Source organism: Lissotriton vulgaris, chromosome 2_1, assembly GCF_964263255.1.
Source record: "Lissotriton vulgaris chromosome 2_1, aLisVul1.2, whole genome shotgun sequence".
Classification (NCBI taxonomy): Eukaryota; Metazoa; Chordata; class Amphibia; order Caudata; family Salamandridae; genus Lissotriton; species Lissotriton vulgaris.
Genome location: NC_141687.1, coordinates 631,113,123 through 631,128,987, shown reverse-complemented (window position 1 = coordinate 631,128,987; position 15,865 = coordinate 631,113,123).

The window sequence follows — 15,865 nt, the reverse complement described above, 5'->3', positions numbered from 1 at the left end:
CATGATGTCCTGGCACGGGGTCCAGGACTCCTCCTCCCCGCCGCCGCTGTAGCCCTCAAGTGCCTGGGCAGCTTCACGGCGCTTGGCTTCACCATGGTCTGGGCAGGTAAGGTAGGAAGTAGAAAATTAAGAAGGAATAGGATAGGGAAGAAGAAAAGAAAAGAGTTTAAAAAAGTAGTTTAAAAGTAAAGAAAAATAGCAGAAAAGACAAAAATATACAGCTAGGAAAAGAGAGGGATAGAAAAGAAGCAAAATCGTTAAAAAAAAACTGAAAACAAGCAAAGGATGGCAAAGATAGCAAGAGGATTAAACACCATGCCCAGACACAGGAAATGAATGAAAAACAAGATGGCCGCCCGTTCACGAGCGCGAAAGTAAGTTCGCACGAGATTTTCCTCGCGATCTCGTGCGAACTTGTACTCGCAATGCGCTTACTTTGCGAGATTATACATAGCGGGCGGAAACAGAAATACGTCACGCAAACAAAATGGCCGCACCCGTACTCGACCTTGGGGTAAATTCGCGTGTTGCGCTGCAAGCGGCTCGCGAATACTGCAAAAAAACTCGCGAAACAACAAGCCGCAAAAAAATATAAAGCTCATTCGCACGAATTGGCGGCTTCCGCAGTCGGTTTCACACGACGCCGCGCCTCGCAAATAGCGCGAAAAAACCGAAAAACGATTTTTGCAAAAGCAAAAGCAATGAGCAGGTGCAAAAGGTCAACCTCATGATTTGTAACGATTCCCTGTAGTGCTTCCTGAGGGGGCCCTCCAGAATTCGGTTGCCTGCTTGCAACTATTGTGTGACCCTGCTCTGACCTTAACTGTATGCCACAAAGGTCCTGATTTACAGCTAAGGGAGCAGACAACCAGGTGCCAGGCTGGAACTTCAAATTCAGTGACACATTAATTAGCCCCTAATTCATTATTGTCAGTTGGGGCAGGGCAGGTGTTGTTAATAAACTAACCCCAAATTAATTCATGTCAGTTCAAGCAGGGCAGGTGGGCTTGCTTTTCCCCCCCATCTTCTACAGTGATGATGAACCAGAGGGTGGCATTGATGTAACAGAGGGTGGCATGGGTCAAAGAGAGGGTGGCAGTGGAGAAACAGAGGGTGCCGGGAGGCTGTGATGATGAACCAGACGTAGAAACAACATAGTCGCGACCCTTGCGAGCCGACAAGTAAGTTCGCAATTGCGAACTAGTACCAAATCCTCGCGAACTGGCAGAAACACTTGCGAACACACAAAAAAAAAATCCGCAAATTCGCGGGAATTCGCGGATTTTGCGGATTGCGAGTTCGCAAATCCGCAAAATTCACAAACGCGAGATTCGCAAAATTCGCCCATGCTTAATTGCCAGTACTGAGCTAGACTCACCAATTATTTATTACTAACCCCTATGAATGAAACATAAAGGTCCACGTTTTTGTTCCACCATTAATTGGTTTATTTCACAATTTATCAAGATTTACTTTCTCAAAAAAGGTTTTTGTGCATGTGTATTCTAAATAATACAAATGGACAAACTATGTACACTAAATACAAAACATTTTCACAGGACACCTATACCCACTAAATGTACACCAACAAACGTACCACTCACAACTTTGGCCAAATACTAGTATCACACACTCTCACAACATACAAACACCATACCAGTGCGGGTCAGGCTCACTTTTGCGTAACCCATCAATAATCCTAATCCCAATGTCAAAGGAACACTAAATGAAATACATTCCAAATACAATTTGGATATGATTTACCGTAGTCACAACAAAAATCTAGATCATTAACTACACACAATTTAAGTGAAATTGTATTTGACACGGGATAGACAAGGTCGACGCGTTTCGAACCCGGCTGATTTCGGGGTTCTCCTTAGGACCACAAAACTCTTATTTCTTCAATGAACCAAACACCTCTTGGAAAATTACTCATGTGCCAGCATTCCAAAAGTTGCATGCAGCAGTGTCCTACTCACTATATGCTTTGTCAAACCATTGCGGAAATCAAGCCGAATGAGGAAGGAATACGCCCGACATTAAATTCTGAGTTCGAAAACACATGGACACAACCAACCTGTTGCTTTTAAAGGCGGCATCTCGGACATCTACAGAGATCGAGCTACTAGCAGTATATAGTGTATATAGTGAGTAGGACACTGCTGCATGCAACTTTGGAATGTAATTTTCCAAGAGGTGTTTGGTTCATTGAAGAAATAAGAGTTTTGTGGTCCTGAGGTGAACCCCGAAATCAGCCGAAACGCGTCGACCTTGTCTATCCTGTGTCAAATACAATTTCACTTAAATTGTGTGTAGTTAATGACCTAGATTTTTGTTGTGACTACGGTAAATTATATCCAAATTGTATTTGGAATGTATTTCATTTAGTGTTCCTTTGACATTGGGATTAGGATTATTGACGACAAGGGTGTGGGTTACGCAACAGTGAGCCTGACCCGCACTGGTATGGTGTTTGTATGTAGTGAGAGTGCGTGATACTAGTGTTTGGCCAAAGTTGTGAGTGGTACGTTTGTTGGTGTACATTTAGTAGGTATAGGTGTCCTGTGAAAATGTTTTGTATTTAGTGTACTTGCAGCCTGATTCATGAAGTGAAATTGCGCCCGCAATCGCTGCGAAAACGCAAATGCGGGCGCAATTTCCGTAATCGGCATTCAACAACAAAATAGCGAATTCGCTAACACATATTTGCGAAGTCGCTAAAATAATCGCAGAATCCCTGCTGCAGAGCATTAGCGATTCGGAATTAGCGACACACCACGGAATCTGCGAAAAAATAGCGAATTCGCAATAGAAAATCGCCATCGGCATTCAAGAACAATCGCAATGTGCGAAAAAGCCAAAAATCGCTATTTGCACGGCGCAAAATAAGGACAACTCAAAGCAGGTGGTAACCATGAAAGGCATAGAAAAAATTTTCAAAAAACCGTTGACCTATCACCAACAGGGCCAGGCCTGACCAATCACACATAAGGACATTCAGCAGCAGCATTAGGCTTTCCACAATGCCAGGGATGTACATGGTGGTGAGGCGGCGAAGGCTACAGCGAGCAGCACGGAGGAGACGCATGAGGCAGGCAAGGATTTACCGGCTGCGGGTCACCTTGCTGGGCCAAACCAGAGAACAGATTTATGCTAAATACAGGCTGAATGGGGAAATGATCACCTGGCTGATACAAGAACTCGACCCCATCATGCAGCACCCAACAAGGCGAAACAATTCTGTGCCCACACATGTGCAGGTATTGTGCAGCCTGCACCTCCTGGCCTCCGGCAGTTTCCAGGGCATAGTAGCCGCTGCTGGGGGGATATCCCAGCCCACCATGTCACGCTGCCTCCACACTTTTGTTGACGCCATGCTCAGCCAGCTCCACCGGTACATCACATTTCCCACGAGCCAACAGGAATTGGACCTCACTAAACTACAATTTTATAATGTTGCCCATTTTCCCCATGTCCTCGGCTGCATAGACTGTACCCACGTCGCCATCTGCCCACCAGCTGGCACGGAGTATATGTACCGCAACAGAAAGTGCTACCACTCCCTCAACATACAGATGGTCTGCAATGCCAAGAGCATCATCACTGACATTGTGGCCCAGTACCCAGGGAGTACCCATGACTCCTTCATCTTCAGGCACAGCGGACTCCACACACGACTGATCAGGGGAGAGTTTGGGGAAGGACACCTACTTGGTAAGTACACTTTGTCGACAATGTCACATTGCTATGAAGTAACTGCGCTGCACAGGCAATCAACATCTGCTCCTCTCATTCAGGTGACAGTGGCTACGCCCTACGGGAATACCTCCTGACCCCTTACCTCAACCCTGCCACACCTCAGCAACGGCGCTACAATGTTGCGCACATCCGGACAAGGAACTGTATTGAAAGGACATTTGGCCTGCTCAAGAGCAGGTTCCGTATACTGCACAAGACAGGTGGGGCCATGTATTACAGTCCTGCAGCGTGCTGCCGCATTGTGGCTGTCTGTGCTATGCTTCATAACATTGCTACCAAGCGGCGGATACCAGTTGACATCTCAGGCAGTGAATCCGAGGGGGACGACCGGCCACCAGCAAATGCGCACCATGCATGCGGGGAGAACCCAGCTGAAGGCCACAGACGTCGCAACCAAATCACAGACAACTATTTCTAGCCCACCCCCTTCCCCCACCCCACATATCACAAATGCATGCTAAATATAATGATAACACAAGGCAAATGTATGCTTCAAAATAAATGTATTTCTTTGATTCACAACAGAAAAGGGACATGGAATGAACTATTTACAAAAAAAATACAGTATTCCAGCATACTGCTTGTTATTTTGCTTGGCAGGCTTATCCTCAGCCTGTGGCTGTGTCCCTGACTCAATGTCAATGCTGCTTCCTGCGCACATTTCCCAGCCGCCTTTGCGGCTCCTCATCCTCATCCAGGCCAGATGGACCAGGCGTTGCCCTGGTGCTGCGCCTAGGTGGGGGGGCCTGCGTGGCAGAATTGCTGCTCACACTGGAGGCAGCCTCACTCCCATCGTCTCCCCCAACGACGGCCGGTACCACAGGTTGGAGCAGTGGGACCACGGCGGTGGTGAGGTGCTCCAGCACTCGGGTGACCTCTTCGCAGCACTGGACCAGCTGGTGCTGCTGGGTCATTGAGCGTCGGGAGAGCTGGGAGGTGGCATTTGCTGCCACATAATTGGAGCGACTGTAGGTTGCCATCTGGCTCACCAGATGGTGTTGGCGCCTGCGAGCAGCACTGCGCTGCTTCCCCAGCGCAGCTGTGTTGGCCTCCATAGCCACTGCCATGCGCTCAATGGCCGCCGTCATGCGGTCCACACGCTGGCCCACTCCTGCCACATTGCGGCCAATCTTCTGCAGCTGGAGCTGGATGGCTCCTTGCTGCTGCGACTGCCTCTGGTGGAGACGGAGCATTCGCCGCTCCACGGACATGCAGGCATGGAGATGCCCTTTGCCCCTCCTGCTCTTTTGCCGCTGTGCTACGGATGTGGCTGGGCCAGATCTTGGAGGACGCGCTGCAGGTGTTGTGGCAGCTGGCGTCGCAGGTGCGGCAGGCACTGTAGGCACATTGGTGGGGGGCCTGACCTTGGCTGGCGGTGGTCCTGCGGATTTAGCTGCAGGTAAGGTGGTGGGCCTGGCTGCTGGTGTTGCCGCAGCGGCAGGGGATGGTGGCAGGGTGGCGGGTAGGGATACATCCTCCTGGGCCTCCTCGACGATCACCAGCCTCTCACTGTCGCTGCTATCGTCTGCACCTGTGAGGGTAAGTGGATACTCATTAGGTGCATGTGACTGTCAGACGTGCAGATGTTACATGCATGCTGGGTGACATTCCCTGGATGGCGGTGGATATGTGCGCTTAGGCACCTTTCAGGCCGCATAGTGGTACAACTACATTGTGGACATACTACGTCTCCCACTATGCCTCAGGGCATTTCCTGATGCACAACATAGGCATGATTAAGGGCCAATGAGTGAGCCTATTTGGGCAGGGACGGTCATAAGGGACAGGGTCGCAGTCGCATGCCACTTACCTTGGGTGTTGTGGGTTGGGCGGGAGGAGTCCAGGGAGATCACACCAACACACGCCTCCCTCTCCAGAGTGTCCTCAACCTGGTCCTCCAGGGGGGTGTTGGGTGGGACAGTCGGTCCACCACCTCCGGTGCCTGATGCCTCCCCGAGACGCGCCGCCACCCTCTCCTTTGCACGCCCTCGGAGATCGTACCAGCGCTTCTTGATCTCTTCGACCGACCTTGCCGCTACGCCAACTGCGTTCACGCTGGAGGCAATCCCCACCCAGATCCTCCTCTTCTCCTGCTCGGGGACCCTCCTTGAGTTTGCACCAAACAGCTGGGCGTGGTGGGCCACCACCCCTTCAATGAGGCTCTCCAACTCCGACTCGGAGAATTTCAGCTTGCGCTTTCGGCTAGCGCTGTTGCTGGGGCCGGGCAGTGGTTCTTCAGCCATGGCGGGCGCAATTTCTGCCGGGTCGGGAGTCGCTATCGGCGGTTAGGCGGCTGCTTTCCGTCGTCTCGAGTCGGATGACTGCGTCACTGTGGTGTTTGGAGGTGCGATTTGGCAGCTTCCTGGTTGTGATGTCATCACGGTGCTCGGAATGCGTAATCCCGTATTTCCGGATCCCGCGATAATGCGACACGCAATCCCGATCGCACGGGATTGCGAGTCGCTATCCCGTGCGATCGGGATTGCGTGTCGCAATCCCGATCGCTGGTGGGCGGAAATTGCGATTTTTCTGCGTTTTTTGTAGGTCGCTAACGGCATTTGCGCCCGCGTGCGAGTCGCTATTTTTTCCCATGAAAATACATGAATGCCGTTTTGCGTGTCCTCAATAGCGATTCGCTATGAATCGCTATTAGGGACACGCAAAACGGCCCGTACATGAATCAGGCTGATAGTTTGTCCATTTGTATTATTTAGAATACACATGCACAAAAACCTTTTTTGAGAAAGTAAATCTTGATAAATTGTGAAATAAACCAATTAATGGTGGAACAAAAACGAGGACCTTTATGTTTCATTCATAGGGGTTAGTAATAAATACTTGGTGAGTCTAGCTCAGTACTGGCAATCGTTTCGTTTCTTGGATACCTAGATTCAGCACAGGGACATTTCCTGAAAACAATTGAGAAAATGCGTTTTGGTTAATCAGGTGATTTTTAAGGAATATTTTCAGTTTTCAAAAGTCGATACTTAAAAACTTTTGGGGAGAAAAAGTGTCAATGTTATTCAATGAGAAAAAAGAGGTTATCGGTTTCCACGTAGGTAATCAATCTTTTGAGTTAGGGTTCTGGGGTTAGACTCAGGGGTCTCCCAGGGTCAGTGATGAACTGTTGTTGCACCCTCAGTGGCACTCGGGCGGCCGGATGCAGAGCGTTGAGATCCAATGTTATCCTATGGAGGATAGGGGGGATCCGGTTAGTGGCTGCTGGCAAGCTGGCCACAGGGTTGTGGGAGCAAAGCTCCTAGGGTTAAGCTCAGGGCATGTTGGGGGCCAAGTTAGCACCAAAGGGCCACCCTCAGCTCCGCTAAGGCAGCCGGGTGCAGGGTGCAGTTTTGAGGTCAGATGCCCTGTTTATTTCAATGGGATTTCTCCGGGACAAAGAAACACTGCAGGCTCGGGAATGAGGATCTTCCAGGAGTGACCACCACTTCGAGGGGCAAGTTGGGATGTAGAGGGAGGGTTAGGAACCACTGGGTTGGGTACACAATGGCGTGGGGCATCGGGTGCAGGAGTGCCTTTGGACGTCCCTACTCTGGACGCGGTGGGGGGTCCTCTGGATTGAGGCTGCAGGCATCGTCTGGCGGCTTGAGGTAGGTCAGCGGTCACCGGATCTTGGGTCAGGATCCCCGGGGGGACCTCCTTGTGGTGTTTGTTCACTCAAACATGGGCCGGGCTCGGCGGGTGCAGAGTGTGCTGGATTCGCTGTTCCTGGTTGGCACTAGAAGCTGCAGTTCAAACTTGTCCGGTGTTCACGGGAAAAACTGCTTTGGAAGTAAATGCAGGCAGGTCCTCCGGGGTTTGTAAGGTTGCTGACCGCTGGACATGCCGGGATTTCGCAGTGGCAGGTTAGAGAATAAACAGGCCTATAGGGCTGGGGCCAAGTCAGTGGGCGTCGTCCTCTTGTTAGTTCTGCATGGCTTCTCGTCCTTCTTCTTTTCTTGTTGTTGCTGGATCTGAGGAAGGAAGGTTCAGGGTGCCCCTAAATACTAAATTTAGGGGCGTTACAGGTAGGTAACGGTCAGGGACTATTGGGTCCCTTCCCTGGGGTGGGTACACCCCCTATTCTGCCACTCACCAGTGGGAGGTGGGCAGGAGCCTGTCCCTGGTTGGCTGGGTCCCCCATCCTCAAGATGGCGGGGACTCGAGGTTGTGCTTCACCTCACCTCCTCCATCTTAGGGGTGGAGTTGGCAGAGGTAGGCACACCTCTCTTCCTCACTTATTTTTCCCGCCGGTTCTCCCGCCCAAAGTGGGGGGTAGAACCAGAGGGGGCAAGTTGCTGAAAGCAGCAAATGGTCTGGAGAGGCTCACAAAGGCGGCATGCCTTTGAAGCTTACCCTTCATGAACCTTGCCCATCCTGAGGGGAGGGGGCTTGGCACCTCGTCCCAGGATGTGCATTGTTTCAGGTCCCTGAGAGCAGCAAGCTCTCGACCCAGTGGTCCAGAAACATGTCTGGTGGTGGCAGCCTAGGCAGCCACTCAGTCAGGTCACTAGGAGTTGGTGGAGTTTCAGGGGACATCTCTAAGATGCCCTCTGTCGTACATTTTTATATTAAATCCCACACTGGCATCAGTGTGGGTTTAATGTGCTGAGAAGTTTGATACCAAACTTACCAGTCTTGAGTGCAGCCATTATGATGCTGTGGAGTTCGTAATGACAAACTCGCAGCACCATATACTCTTAATGGCAGCACTGCACTTACACTGCTGAGGAATTGACTTGGGTACTGTAGGGGTACAGGGCTCATGCACCTGTACCCTCACCACTGGCATAGGGCATATGGCACCCAGCTAGAGAGGTGACTGATGTATACCAGGGCAGTGTTTTGTGGGCATGGCACACAGGGATGAAATGCATTGGGTTATAATAAAAACGGCTTTTTGATGGATTTTGGCTTCAGTACGTGTTTTTGGCAAGAGGCTCGGATGGCCCAACATTAACATGAGAAAAATTGGAAAATTGCGTTTCCTGGGTTGATGATGGAAATAGTGATGAATGTTGGAAAGATAAAGGATTACTGGCAAGAGTACAATGATGAAATAGTGAAGAAGTTAACAAATGGCAGCATATGCAATTGAACAATGCTGTGCCACGAGTTGGAGCTAGAAGGTGTTCCATAATGATGTTGTTCAGATAACTACGTGCTTCACGGGCTGAGCACGTCACAATGTTTGCATGCGACGGACTATTAGGACTGTGAAATTTAAATAGTATAAATAATGGTGTGCGACCCCTCCATGTACATGTTGTTCACAAAATGTAGCCCTTGGGGTAAGCACCCAAACAGAATTGTGAAGATTAATGAGAACTTTCTAAAAAAAAAAAAAGCGCCATCCCCATGCCAGGCGGAACATCTTTAATCCATGGAGCAGGCTTTATTTTCAAAGATGACTAGAAAGTACTTTATGAACATTGTAATATTGCAGAAGCGCATGATAATGGCAGCATTGCATAATGTTACGTAAATATAATTTATTCGCCTTGCATAGAAACAGATTCCATTTTTTAATTAGGTAAAAATTTGTGGTGCATTATGGGTGTGTGAGTATCTCTAGGTGAATGGGGGAGGTTTAGTATGCCACAGGTGATAACAGTGTTGCATTAAGTGGGGAATTCACGGAGGGAGGAGTGAAAGCCACGTTCAAAAATCGAGTGGATGTAAAAGAGATTACTTCGCTCTGAGCGGCAGGGAGCATGTTGTTTTAATGTCAGCAGGTAAGCCGGTGAATGTTTAAGAGTGTTTTAGAACGGGAACTAGTGGAAAGTTTAGATTCACAGAGAGAGTGCTGAGTACATAGATAGCGATTCAGAAAAGGGGGTGGTGATGAACAGAGTGTCTGAATTAAGCAGACCACTCTTACCCAGTCAAAGATCAGGGCTTGATCCATCACCGCTATTTAGCTCACTGCACCATCCCAGCTCAGAACCTGGCTATATGCAAATCAGTCTGTCCCTGGTCCAGTGCATCATGGGAACAGGGCAGACTAAACTACCAAGCCAATTCTTCACCAGAAAGGAGACAAGCTACCGGGGACCGGTTTCTGGCATTTTAGCCGTTGTCGGCCCGGCTTGCTTGAATCCTGATGGTGCAGTGAGCAAGGGACTCATGTCTGAGTATACCCTGCCACACCTATAGTGGCCAAAAACGATTCAGAAAAGGGGGTGGTGATGAACAGAGTGTCTGAATTAAGCAGACCACTCTTACCCAGTCCAAAGATCAGGGCTTGATCCATCACCGTTATTTAGCTCACTGCACCATCCCAGCTCAGAACCTGGCTATATGCAAATCAGTCTATCCCTGGCCCAGTGCAGTGCAGAGTACATAGATAGCAACAGTTGGTTTTATAAGCACAGGGCGAGTAATTCACGCAGGCAGCAATGTGTTAACCCTCGGTTACGTAAAAGTGAATTTTTATGTGTAATTTGCCTGTAGCTTTTTGAGAGTTACTTCAATAATGTTAACCTTGACAAGAATAATGATGCACATGACATTGTGGTTTATTACTGGCGGACGGATTCTTAATGGACGTATTTTGTACTTTCAGTTACCCCTGAAGAAAGGCCCCAAGAGGCCTGAAATGCGTTGGGTTATAATAAAAACTGCTTTTTGATGGATTTTGACTTCAGTACGTGTTTTTGGCAAGAGGCTCGGATGGCCCAACATTAACATGAGAAAAATTGGAAAATTGCGTTTCCTGGTTTGAGGATGGAAAGAGTGATGAATGTTGAAAAGATAAAGGATTACTAGCAAGAGTACAATGATGAAATAGTGAAGAAGTTAACAAATAGCTGCATATGCAATTGAACAATGCTGTGCCATGAGTTGGAGCTAGAAGGTGTTCCATAATGATGTTACACAGGGATGTATGCCATGTCGACTCTTCACTTTGTTTTGTACCAAGACACGCAGCCTGCCAAGGCAGTGTGAGAGTGTCAGGGTACAGGGCCTCTAAGGGTGGCACATTAAGCGCTACGCCCTTAGAGGTCTTCCCTGGTCACAGTGCCCTCGGTACCTGTGGTACCTTTTACCAGGGACTGACCTGTGGCCAGAGATGCCAATTGGGTTAGTTTTGGGGGGAAAACACAGGCCCTGGGAACCTGATTGGCAGGAACCCAGGGCACACCAAGTAAAAGTGCATCAGTAGTCTGGCAAAAAGTGGGGGGGTTACTGAAACAGAAACCCACTTTCCTACAATACCCTACTATGTTGTGCTCCTGCAACAGAAACCCACTTTCCTACAATACCCTACTATGTTGTGCTCCTGCATGTCATCAGATTAAAATGGTACCTCACTTGTGTGGCTAAGCCTAGTGCTTGTGACAGGAAATGGCCCAAAATGTAACGTGGGGAGCTGTGGATTTTGGGCCCTACCTCAGCCTACACATAGAAAACCTAGAAGACCTGTACATTATTTAAAACTAGACAACTAGGGGACTCAAGCATGGGGTGACTTGTGTACCTCTCACCAGTTTGTACTACCAAACCAGAACCCTTTGACCCTGCCTGCAGGTAGGTCGCCCCTCAGCCACCACTCGGTCCTCCTGCAATGCTGTGACACTGCCCCCTGCCGCCTTGCTCCTGCCTCGTGCTGAGTGAGTCCTCCCGGGCCTCTCCCTGGTAACCCTCTCCTTCGTTGCTCTGCTGTTGGGCCCAGTGCCCTAGTGCCCCTTCCCCCGTTTGCTCTGTGCCCCCTTCATTGTTGCCTGCTTCATTTCCTTTGCTCTCCGCCGTAATTCTCACCCTCTTTGCCCCCTCCCCCTGTTTCTGATCCTGTGCCCCCCCATTTTGCATTGTGCCCCTTCACTGTTGCCTTGTGTTTTTTCTACTTATATTGTACTGTATTGCATTGTTAATTCCGCCGTCTTGCCCTGTGCCCCCTTCCCCCTTTTTTTGACTTCTGTGTCCCCTTTCCCGCCCCTGCGTCCCTGCGGCCCCACCCCCGCTGTCCCATTCGCCACCCCGCTCCCGCCTCCCAGCTGCTCCTCCCTCCCACAACCCCTCATATGGAGGCCGCATAGCGGGCGCGCCGCTGGCTCGCTTTTAGGCAAGACCGTGTGCGCCCGTCCGTGCCTGGACCGCGCCCAGCGCCAGAACCCCTGGCCCCCGCCGAAGCCAGACTACCCGACTGAGGTACGACTCCACCGCCCTCCACGCACTCAACACCGGACGACCGCCCGCCTACTACTGAGCCACCCCGATACGCACCCACGGACCATTCACCTGTCAAGCCTGCACATTCACCTGCCTCCGAGCCTGCCCCCCCCCACCAGACCAAGCAACAACTACAACCACCTCAAGTGCATCCTCCTCAACACACGCTCCGTGCACAAGCACGCCGTCGAACTCTGGGACCTCCTTGACTCAACAACACCAGACGTCACCTTCCTCACGGAAACCTGAATGAACACGTCCTCGGCCCCAGACATCGTCATAGCCATTCCGGACGGCTACAAGATCACCCGGAATTACCGCATCAACCAAACCGGAGGAGGAATCGCCATCATCTACAAGAACACCATCAACGTCACGACCAATGCCGAAGACACACTCTCCGCCGCCAAACACCTACACTTCAAAATACACACCGACCCCAAGACCACCCTGAGAGGAACGCTCATCTACAGACCCCCAGGCCCACGCACACAATTCAGTGAATCCATCGCCGACTTCATCAGTCCGCACGCCCTAGCTTCACCAGAATACATCCTCCTAGGGGACCTGAACTTCCACCTGGAGAAAAACAACGACAACAACACCACCACCCTGCTCGACAACCTGGCCAACCTTGGACTCAAGCAACTGATGGACACACCCACCCACCTCGCGGGCCACACGCTCGACCCCATCTTCTCCGCCAGCAACCAGGTCTCCTTCAGCCACTCCACAGAACTGCACTCGACCGACCACAGATGCATCCACTTCACCTTCAAAAAGAATACATCCCACCACCACGCACAACAAATCCCCCGCACATGCTGGAGCAAAATCACTACAGACCAGCTCCTCTCATCATTGAGCCAGAACCCTCCAGCCGACACCGCCGACCCCAACAACGCAGCCCACAACCTCGCACAATGGATAACCGACTGCGCCGACGACCTAGCTCCACTGAAGCAGGGGCGGCTCTAGGCTCATGGTGGCCCTGGGCAGGGAGCGTAGGTAGGGGGCTCCGGAAGAGGGGTCTGGGCAGGGCGGAGCACGGAGGCCAGTGAAGAGGGGGAGTCAGGGTGCTTGGAAGTGGAACAGAGCCGGAGGCCGCCAAATACCTGCCATGTGCCACCACGCAAATATGTACCCATCCTCAGAGGATTATTATATTAAGGATATATATTGGTGTGGTGGCCCCTGAGGTTTGGTGGCCCTGTGCAGGTGCACAGCTTGCACATGCCTAAGGCCGGCCCTGACTGAAGAACCCCCCAGGCAAGACCGGCAACAGGAAAACATCATGGTTCACAGACGCCCTCAAAGAATCAAAGAAATCCTGCCGGACCTTCGAAAAAGCATGGTGCCACGATCGGACTTCAGAAAACATGACAGCCCTCAAAAACGCCACCCGCAAACACCACCAGCGGATCCGCTCCACTAAAAGAACATCGTTCAAAGAGTGACTAGACAAGAACACCCACAACAGCAAGAAACTCTTCAGCATCGTCAAAGAGCTCTCCAACCCCAGCAACAACGACATCACACCATCACAAGAACTCTGCAACTCCCTCGCCACGTTCTTCCACCGAAAGATCGCAGACATACACAACAGCTTCGGACCCCAGATCCCGCCTCCAGTCACAGAACCAACGCCCTCCACCACCACCATCAGCGCCTGGACCCCCATCAGCACTGAAGACACCACCAACGTCATGAACTCCATCCACTCCGGCTCCCCTTAGGACCCATGCCCCCATCATATCTTCAAAAAGCCGACACCATCATCGCACCCCATCTCCGGAACATCATAAACATCTCGTTCGCGTCAGCCGCCTTCCCCGAGAGCTGGAAGCACACAGAAATCAACACCCTTCTGAAGAAACCCACAGTGGACCCCAAAGACCTCAAGAACTTCCACCCCATCTCTCTGCTCTCCTTCCCTGCCAAAGTCATTGAGAAGACCGTCAATAAACAGCTGACTGCTTTCCTCGAGACAAACAACTCGCTCAACCCATCCCAGTCTGGATTCTGAGCCAACCACAGCACCGAGACTGCCCTCATCGCAGCCACCGATGACATCAGGACCCTGATGGACAACGGCGAAACTACCGCCCTCATCCTCCTGGACCTCTCGGCAGCCTTCGACACCGTATGCCATCGCACCCTAATAACCCGTCTCTTCAACACAGGGATCCAAGGAAAGGCCCTGGACTGGATCACCTTGTTCCTCTCCGACAGAACCCAGAGAGTCCATCTCCCTCCCGCTCAGAAGCCAGTGAGATCATCTGCGGCATACCCCAAGGCTCCTCACTCAGCCCAACCCTCTTCAACATCAACATGAGCCCCCTCGCCGCCATCGCACGCAAACACAGCATCAACATCATCTCCTACGCCGACGACACCCAGCTGATACTCTCCCTCACCAAAGACCCAGCCACTGCCAAAACCAACCTACAGGAAGGAATGAAAGACGTCGCAGAATGGATGAAGCTCAGCCGCCTGAAGCTGAACTCAGACAAGACGGAAGTCCTCATCCTCGGACAATCCCCTTCCACCTGGGACGACTCCTGGTGGCCCTCAGCACTGGGCTCTGCGCCGACACCCTCGGACCACGCACGCAACCTGAGATTCATCCTGGACTCCTCCCTCATGATGACCAAGCAAGTCAACGCCGTCTCATCATCATGTTTCAACATCCTGCGCATGGTCCGAAAAATATTCCGATGGATCCCTACCGAAACCAGAAAGACGGTCACCCAGGCCCTCGTCACCAGCCGACTGGACTACGGAAACGCCCTATACGCAGGAACCACCTCCAAACTTCAGAAACTACTACAACGCATACAGAACGCCTCCGCACGACTCATCCTCGACATCCCTCGCCACAGCCACATATCCGCCCACCTGAGAAACCTGCACTGGCTCCCCGTCAACAAGAGGATCACATTCAGGCTCCTCACCCACGCACACAAAGCGCTCCATGACATGGGCCCCGAATACCTCAGCAACCGCCCCTCGTTCTACACTCCCACCCGCCAACTCCGCTCCGCCAGCCTCACCCTCGCCACCATCCCAGGGATTCGCAGAACCACCGCCGGAGGAAGATCGTTCTCCTACCTGGCAGCCAAGACATGGAACTCCCTCCCCGCACACCTACGAATGACCCAGGACCATCTCACCTTCAGGAAACACCTCAAGACCTGGCTTTTCAGCACCTTGAGACCCTCACGGGTGAGTAGCATGCTCTGTAAATGAATTGATTGTTTGATTGACTACCCAGAATCCCTTGCAAACCTAAAACTTTGACTAAAAAACAAAAATGTTCCTTGCATTTCTGTGATGGAAAGTTCTGGAATCTGCGGGGAGCCACAAGCTTCCTTCTACCCAGCATTCCCCTAAGTCTTCTGAAAAAATGGTACCTCACTTGCATAGGTAGGTCTAGTGCCCACAAACGGAAATCAAGCTTAAAAAAGCATTCACCCAACTGTCATTCACTTATCCATCCTTTCACTCTTCCATCCATCCTTTTAGCCTTCCCTCCATTCTTCCACCTATCCTGTCACCCTTCCATCCATCCACCCGTCCTTTCATATGCCAATATTTTCACCCCATATCATATTTTCACCCATTCATCCATGAGTCCTTCTATCCATCAATCAAGCTAGCCATGCATTCACTCATCCATCCTCCATACTTTTTCCCTTCCTTATTTCTATTTAACAGTTCTTTCCTCCTTTCATACCTCCTTTCACACTTGCTTCTTACAACCCTTCATTCCTTTCTCCCTTCCCTTCCCCTTTCTTCCTTTCAATGTTCCCCTTTACTTCTTTCACCCTGCCTTCTATTATTTTACACTTCCTTTGTTTAAATCTTCCTTACTGTCACCCTTCTTTCCACCATTCCTTCTTAGGTCTCGCCTATTATTCCCGCAAGGGATAAT